The sequence below is a fragment of the Zalophus californianus genome, chromosome 6 (genome assembly GCF_009762305.2).
Source record: "Zalophus californianus isolate mZalCal1 chromosome 6, mZalCal1.pri.v2, whole genome shotgun sequence".
NCBI lineage: Eukaryota > Metazoa > Chordata > Mammalia > Carnivora > Otariidae > Zalophus > Zalophus californianus.
The window spans coordinates 145,699,106-145,707,710 of NC_045600.1; positions in this window are offsets into that span (position 1 = coordinate 145,699,106).

Below are 8,605 nucleotides of genomic sequence, written 5' to 3' on the forward strand. Positions count from 1 at the left end.
AGGCTCACATCTGGTCCCAGAAAGACTCCCCAGTTTCCAAGTGGCCTCCTGCAGAGTGAGAAGCAAGGCAGGTCTTCTGAAGCGACCAGAGCCCCTCTCCCAAGGGTCCAGCTCAGTGCTCTCCAAGCGGAGTGCAGAGTGTGCCTGGGTGTTGTTTGGGGATGCGCCGACTTCCAGAGCAGGCTGGGGTGGGGGCCAGGTGTTTGGGTCTCTCGCAGATTCACGGGTGGACCCAGCCTCCCGTGTGGCCGCTGTGCTGTGCTGCCTGGGCCCCTCTCTAGCCCGGGGCGGCCGATCCCTCCCCACCAGCACCGGTGGCCCACAGCGTCAGGGAAGCTCCTCTGAGAATTGCCTTCAGCTGAAGAAAGCCTCCCACTGCGCCCTGCCGAAGGCTCAGTTCTCTCCAGGAGCCAGCCTCAGAGAGGCAGAGGCAGGAAGACCCACACCCTTGCTTCGAGGGGGACAACAGCTCCAGAGGTCCCCAGGGGGATGGTCCTCCTCTGCTCGGGGACCGTTCTACCCTCCAGGCTGCTGACCCACGTGCTCTCCCCGGGGGCCCGGCGAACGAATCTCCATCCCGTTGGCTGCCTCCTCCGCGGAACCTAACCCAAGCCACCTTCTCGACACCCGAATCTTAGCCTCGCAAATGCAGAGAGACCCAAACAACTGTGCAACACGTTTTGTAGATTTTGTTGCGCTGTGTTTATGTAAAGGCTGATTACTGCCATTATATGTATCATTTCTAAGATCTTGTTTTATGCTATTTTTCATTACAACTGGAGAATGTTCCAGCTAATTTACAGGAGTTTATCTACAGGCATTTGTAAGTTCATTGACCATCCCAAACCCACATTAATAACATTTTTTTTCTAGTAGGCAACATTTCCTTGACACAACACTGTGTTCTTTTTCACCTTTAAGACAAATCTCAAGAAATACCCCATCCTTCCCACAAATATTCCCTGAAGGCCTCTGGGCTTAGCCCTGGTGTGGGGCTGAAGATGCAGTTGTCAGGGGGATTTCAACGCAGCATAAAAAATAAATAATTGGGGGCACCTGGGGGGCTCAGGCAGTTGGGTGTCTGCCTTCGGCCCAGGTCACGGTCCCGGGGTCCTGGGATGGAGCCCCGTGTCGGGCTCCTTGCTCGGTGGGGAGTCTGCTTCTCCCTCCCCTCCCCGCTCGTGCTCTCTCGCTGTCCCTGTTGCACTCTCTGTCTCTCTCTCAAATAAATAAATAAAACTTAAAAAAATAGTTATGTCTGCACATCAAACTAAGACAAGTGCCCGGACACCTTCTAATGTGAATGGCAGGGAGGGGTTGTGGTGAGGAGGTTGGGAGGACCTCTCTGGCTCGATGACATGATGACAAGGAGGGAGAAGATTCCTGCCAAGCGGACAGCAGGTGCCAAAGCCCTGAGCGGGGACGGGCGTGCTGTGCTTGGGCAGCAAGGTGGCCTAGGGCTCAGTGAGAGGTGAGCGTGGTGGGGGGACCACGGACCCTGTTCAGTCCTCAGGCCACGGGAGCCAGTGAAGGTGACATAATCCAATTTCATCTGATTTGGTGGACCGCTTCGGCTCCTTACGGAGAACGAACTCCAGGGTGAGGGGAGAGCCAAGATGCCAGAGCGAGGGGTGTGCAGTCACCAGCTGCGAGGTGGTGGCGATGCACACACAGGCGGGCAGAATGTGCGTGCGACCTGGGGTCCGCAGGGGAGCGACAGGCGAACGTGGGCCACGCGGGGAAGGGGGCTCGCCGATGCTTCTTCCGCTCTTGGCTGGAGGAACGGCCGGGAGCACAATTAGCTGAGGGTGGGAGCACTGAGAGGGACGGGGGAGCATGACCCAGCCAGCCGCGGGAGGTGCACGAGGTGGGCGGTGTCTGTCACACAGCCACGGAGGTGTCAGTGGGACACCTGGATGTCTAGGCCCCAGAGCTCAGAGAGGGGCCCAGCTGCGAGGATCTAAACGGGGCCCGTCGGCACCTGGATGGCGTTTTAAGCCCCCGCTGCAGGTGCTGATCCCAGGAAACCACCGACGCAGGAGGAGGGGCTCGGGAGCGGGGCAGAGACGGCAGCGGGAAAGTGCAGGCCAGTTAGGAGGGGAGAGGCCAGGAGAGGACAGTGTCCGAAGGAGGGCGGGCCGCACGCGTCGCATGCTGCTGCAGCGCTGGTGACACGGACATGGAGGAGGAGCCACCGGACTGAGCGGGACGGGAGTCTCTGGCTCATCACGGGGGCCGTTTTGGAATAGTCACGTGGAGAGAGGCAGGGCTGTGGGAGGCAGGGGGCTCCCCCACAGCCCAGAACGTTCCTCTAGGCAGAAACCCAGGGTGACCTTCTTGCCGACCTCACCGTCCTGGCGCCCCGTGTCTGATTTGCTTCCTTCACGTTTTGTCCAGTTCTCTACAGGCTGACCGCCGAAGAGAAAGTTTAGTGCCAGCTTCTCTGCCCCGACCAGAGGCTCGCGTTTACGACTCGTCGACAGCATGGAGTCCTCTCTAGCAAAGTTGGTCCAAGCGCGATGCCAGACGTAGGAAAACCCTTTCTGTTCACGTCCAGGACCTTCACGGTCTCATGGTTTTTAACACCGAGCCCTTCAGCCCCCACACAGACTTATTTTGGTGAAAGACATAATAAAGCATGGGTCCAACTTTCTGCAAATGATAAGCCCGCTTACTAAATACTCCGCCCCCTCCTTAGAGGTATAAAATGCCCCCTCTGTACACCAAGATCTTCCTACAATTGGACCTGTATCTTGACTCTTTCTTTTGATCAGGTACATCGTCTGTCTGTTGCTGAAACCACACGGGGAAAACTACTCTGAGCTCCAGATACTGACCTGCAGACTAATTGCTAACATGCACACCACAAGAAGACTGTTCCAGAACACCAAGAACGTGGGGCCTGGGGGCAGAGCGCATCGTTTACCTCTCCGCTCCCCTGCTCGCTCCCTGCTCAACCCTGGGCGAGCACTCAACCCGTGAGCCTCAGTTTCCTTGAGGGTAAAATGGGGACAGAGACTTCCTCTCATTTCTGCTCCTCTCCTGAACTCTGCGTTCCAGCAGGAAGGGGCGCTGGACCCTGAAACACACCTCACTTGTTCGCATCTCCACGTGCTGGCCCACGCTGCCCTCTCTGCTCCGACAGCCTGGTCACGTCCTCTTTCCGACACTTTTATGGTCACTTACAAAGTAGACACCTGAGTAACCGCTTCTTGAGCCTTGCCCCGTTCCCGGGCTACCCAGCCACCCCCTTGCACGCTCTCCCAGCAGCCTGCGCACGCATCTCCCGGGGATGTATGTATTCCTGTGTCCGTCCCTGGTGGCTGACCCTAATCTCCTGGTGGTGGAAGCTGGCCTTATTATTATTCTCTGATGAGCAGAATTAACACTTAGCAGGTGCTCAGTAGGTGTTGGTCGAATGAACGGGTGGACAAATGGATGCCGATGCAGGGCGAAGTGATGGTCCAGCCGGCTGCCCGTCCCCCTCGGCCCTTGGCAGGCTTCGCCTTAGAGGCCACGTCCTTGTTTCTCTTCTGCCTCCTGATGACAGCATCCTGATGTCAGAATCCCTCTCTCTGTGGGACTGTTGATACCAACGCTAGGCCCCTGAAAGCCTCTTTACGGCTTCTCGAACAACTGTCCCCTTCTTTCCCAGCGGGTTCTTTGTTCCCTGCTTTCTCTGTGGGCCCTGAGCTCCCGCTGCAAGGTGCTGTAACCTCAGGACGTGGGCATGAGACCACCAGGTGGGTCCCTCCCTGGCCTGCCAATCGGTGGGACTGTGAGGCTATCTGGTGGTTTTGACCATGGGCTTCCCACCTGTCCAGGGCTGACCAGGGGGACCGAGACTTCGTGTCTGCCTGCCCTGGCCCCTTGAGCTGGAGGAAGGCAACTAACATTTGTTGAGTAATTATTATCAGCCTGGTGCTTTGTATACGGATTTGCATTTCATTTTCTCAAAACCTCCTAAGATCAGGGTGATTGTTTCTATTCCCAGAAACCCCGAGGGGCTGAAAGTTGCTCCAACTGAAATGGAATGTGTGGGTTTAGTCACTGAGCCCGAAGACCCAACCTCTTTCCGCATCTTCCTTTGGCGCCTCTGGTCTCGCTTTCCTGGGCGCATGCTGTCACGAGGTCATCACTGACCTGGGGCGTGCTGCACCCGGCCCACGGAATTAGACTTCCAGTGGAAATCCACTGAGTGGCTTTGTCTGGGCACCAGCCCAGCGGGTCTCTCCCAGTTTCAAGTCCAGCCCAACAGTGCTTGGGGTTTGGAGTCAGAATCCCTGGGCCCACCCAGATTTGAGTTTAGGTCCCGCCTGTGTTGCTTACGGACTAGATGAACCTCAGTTTCTCTTGCCAGCGTAATAATCCCCCCTCCTCCCTCCCAGGGCTGGCCAAATCCTAGAAAGTACAGGACTCGCGCTCGAGAGCACACTTTTTAGAAGCAAACCAACCATCCCAGAGCCCACACTCCAAGCATCTTGTCTTATGAGATGTTCACACTCCGAGCTACTCTCCACCTGCCCACAGCCAGGGACCGTGTTCTCACGCCAACGTCCCGAGGTTAAGAGTCCTGGAGTGGGAGCTCAGGGCCCACAGAGAAACTACACAATCAATCCTAAACCCTCTTGTGTGCCCGACCTCTCCTGCTCCTTCCCCCGGCAGCCGCGGTAAAGGCTTCTGCCCACGGTTCCCTCTGTTGCTTCTACCTTCTGCCAGAGCCCAGTGCGCCCCTGTGTCCACCTCCGTGTTGCTCTTGGGTGCTGTCTTTCCTGTGGTCATCCTCTCCTTATCTGTTGGCCTTGATGTATCTGAATTTTTTTCTGTAAATACACTATTTTAAACCAGGCTTTAAATCCTGGATTCAAGATACCAGCTGTATAATCCTCGGTCCATCTCTCTGAGCCTCCACTTTATCCTATGGGGACAGGAGCCATTTCTAGGTCTTCGGGTTGTTGTGGGGCTTAAACAGTGGGTTCCTGGCACGTGCTGAGTGCCGAAGGAGAGCGATTACTACCATTACTACCGTGATCATCACAGCTGTAGTTCAGCGCTCACCAGTACCCACCGTGGGGTAGCACAAAACCCAGGACTGGACAGGGCACCGACTGGGGCAATGACAAGCAATTGAGAGCCTTCTCCACGGACTTCCTTGGTCATCTAAACACAAACTGGGGCCACCAGGGCTCTGAAGTATTGCAGGCTTGTTCAGGGGCGGCCTCGAGTGGAACTTGGTTCACCTCAGGACCTGAAGAAGCATGCTGGGTGGACAGCAGTACCAGACCAGCATGGCCGTGGAGATGGCTGGAGAAAGGAGTCCAAGGGGACGGCAGTGTGACCTTGCTGTCAAAGTGACAAGCAGCAGTGAGCCACGGTTGCTAGGAAGTGATGTCAATGCAAACCGAAGGGTCAAAAGCCAGGAGTCAGGAGACGGTGATTGGTCAAAGATGACCTATACCCTGTGTGTGTTGAAAGAACCAGACTCAAGCCAGCAGGTGGAGCAATGACCAGTATAGACAGAGGGGGTGGCTTCCAGAAATCCAGATACTCCTTGATCCTGTGCAAAACACAGGTCCCAAGAGCATTATGGGGGGGGGGGAGCAGAGCTGGGCGAGTATGGCAAATGCCACACTGTTACACCAGCATTGATTATGCACCTACCATATGCCCGTCTGGATACTGAGAAGGCTGGATCTTCCAAATACTGCAGTGATAGAAGTGTGGGTGCGCTGGGGAACAGCCCCCTTGACCTCGTCGGTAGAAGAAGAGAGTCGAGTGTGTGAGGTCAGTGGTTCTTAAACTTGAGCATGCGTTAGTACCACCGGGAGGGCCGGGTAAATCACACATTACTGGGCCTGCATCCTTCCCCCACCTCCAAGGTTTTCTGATTCAGTAGACCTGGAGCGGGTCTGAGAATTTGCCTATATCTAACACACACCTGGGCTAACCAGCCCTGTGTTAGGCATATTTAAAGCCTAACTGCTGCCCTTCCCTGCCAGGCTCCTCCCTGCTTGGATCTTCCCTGAGCAGGAGTCTGTCTCCCGCCCACTGACCCTGGGCCGGGCCTCGTGACATGTGCACACAGGGTTTGCGTGTCACTCTGGGCAGCAGCTCCCATCTTTCTTTCCCTCCATCAGCAGAGGGACGGGTGTGTCCCAGACATGGGGCTGCTCACACAGCCTGGGTTCTGTGATGAAGAAGACGTGAAATCCAGCTGGTGAACATGCAACCTTCGTTGGCGTGAGCTTTGGGGATTGCTTGTTAGTGCAGCACATTGTGGCTGAAACTGACTGATACGAAGACTCTCTAGAGAACGTGGCCCTGAGTGGAGTCTCACAGCGAAGGCGGAGAAGGGGCAGAGGTTTGAGACAGCACGCTGCGGGGTATCTAGTGCATAAAATACTTTAGTACCGGTTGTGGTGGGCGACGTAGGCAGGAGCCAAACCAGTGGGGACCAGATGCAGAAGACCTGGAAGGCGGTGTGCCCAAAGCAGGGCCTGAGATGCTGTTCCCCATCCCTAAACTGTCCCTTCCAGACTCTCCAATCACACGGCACCACCACGGCTCTTCCCCAAATCAGAAAGTCATCCCCGATCAGCCTGTCTCACTCTCTCTCACCAGAAAGGCCAGCTGGCTGCACCACAAATAAAGTTCAGTAGCTTCCACCTGACGGCCTCCCCTAGCCCAGCCCAGCCATCTCTCCCCTACTGTTACAACCCCGTCTGGGCCAGTCCCCCTGCTTCCACCCCTGCCTCCCCTCACCCATTCTCCACATTGCAGCCAGAGCCTTCTCTTAAAAATATAAATCGGATTGTAGATTATGTCATCTCCCTGCTTGCCACCTTCCAATGGCTTCACATTATATTGGAAATAAAAATCTGACCTCTTTACCGTGCCTAAAGACCCTACCTAACCCAGCCCCTGCCGGCTTCACTGATCTCCCTCCTACCATGTTCATTAGATTCAAGCCATGCTAGCTTTCTTCATTCCCACCTCAGGACCTTTGCACTGTCGGCTCCTTCTGCCAGAAACGCTCATCCTGAGATGTGCACACACCACATTCTCCAGGGGGCCTCGCTGGCTGCCTTAACTCAGGCAGTGCCGCCACTCCTCTCTGAGGTGAAAATTGTCCTTCATTACTCCTCTTGCTGTTTGAAATGATGTCTTTGCTTACTTGATTGCTCTGTGTGCCTTCATTAGAATGGAAGTTCCAAGACATCAGCTCTCAGACTTCATGCATTCATTTCATCACTCATCATTCAACGAATCTTTACTAAGCATGTAGTATGTTCAAGACATTGTTGCTTCTGGGGACAACATTTCAGCCCCAAGCCATGGCCTTGCACATTCAAGTTGCTTAATAAATATCTGTTCAATAAGTAGATGAGTAGAGCAAAGGGTAGGAAAAAGGTTGGATCAGAAAGACATAGGTCACATATACCACACTAATGGTAAAACTGAACTCTAATAATAAAGCTAATTGGTAATAAAATGATAACTTAGGCTGGAGGAGACATCCACATCAAACAGCATTGGTCCCAGAGAGAATGAGCTGGGACAGCCTTCCTCGTTGGGACGTCTGCACTCACACAAGAATCATTTCAATGTGCGACATGTCTGTGAGCAAGCAGCCAGCATGAAAATACCGTGTACATTTCTTCTCTCCATGGGTAACTATGTGGTTACTTCTCAGGCATAATTTCTTAGGTGCTTTCCTTGACAAATGAAAGGAAATTGTATTTGCAATTAACCACACACACACACTACTGATTTCCAACAATAATTTTATGCCTAGGATTTAATGAATCTTTCAGGAATCTTCAAAAACTGCCGTGAGTTGAAGTCAGATTTGAGGCAGCAGAGAAAGGGCGTGGTCGTGGGTTGGGCTGCAGTGCCTGGCTCCAGCCAGAAACATCGATGTTCTGCTCCTGTTTTTGGACACTGGTGTATTTTCTCACATAACATGGTATCACTTCTGTGTGCAGTCAGGTGCGCCTCCTCCCATCCTTTCCATTACAAGGACTAGTCCAGATACAATCCACATCCGGCTACGGCCAAATCCCAGTGAATCCAGCTCACCACAGACAAAGCCTGAAATCTAGAGCACTAGAAGATGGTGTGCTTTTTTTAAAAGTACCTTCGATAGCATAAAGTAAGTTAAGCAAGTATTGACTTTCGCTGGTATTTGGAGGGAAGAGTCTAAATTAATGACAGACTAAAATGCCTTACGATAGCACAGTGCACATTGATTTGCCCTCATGCGGAGGATAAACATTTTTCCTACAAGATTACTTACATGCTGTTTTCTTAATTCACTTGTTCAGAGCACTCCAGCAAAATGCAATCCTGGTCCAGTCGATCTATACGCAAACCTTGGATTTAGGTCTGAATTAATATCTTATTGTAAAACCGAGAAGCATTCTTAAACCCACCGTTGTGTGGCCACCCTAACCTTGTCCAAGCTCGCATCAGAGACTTCTCTGTGTGTGCAGGTGTCAAGATATTAATTGCTTTTTGCAGTGTGCTCTGACTTGGGTCTAATCATTTTTCTTTAATGACTCAGGCAGGGAACTCAGCGGCATTGGTGAATAGCACAATGAGATAA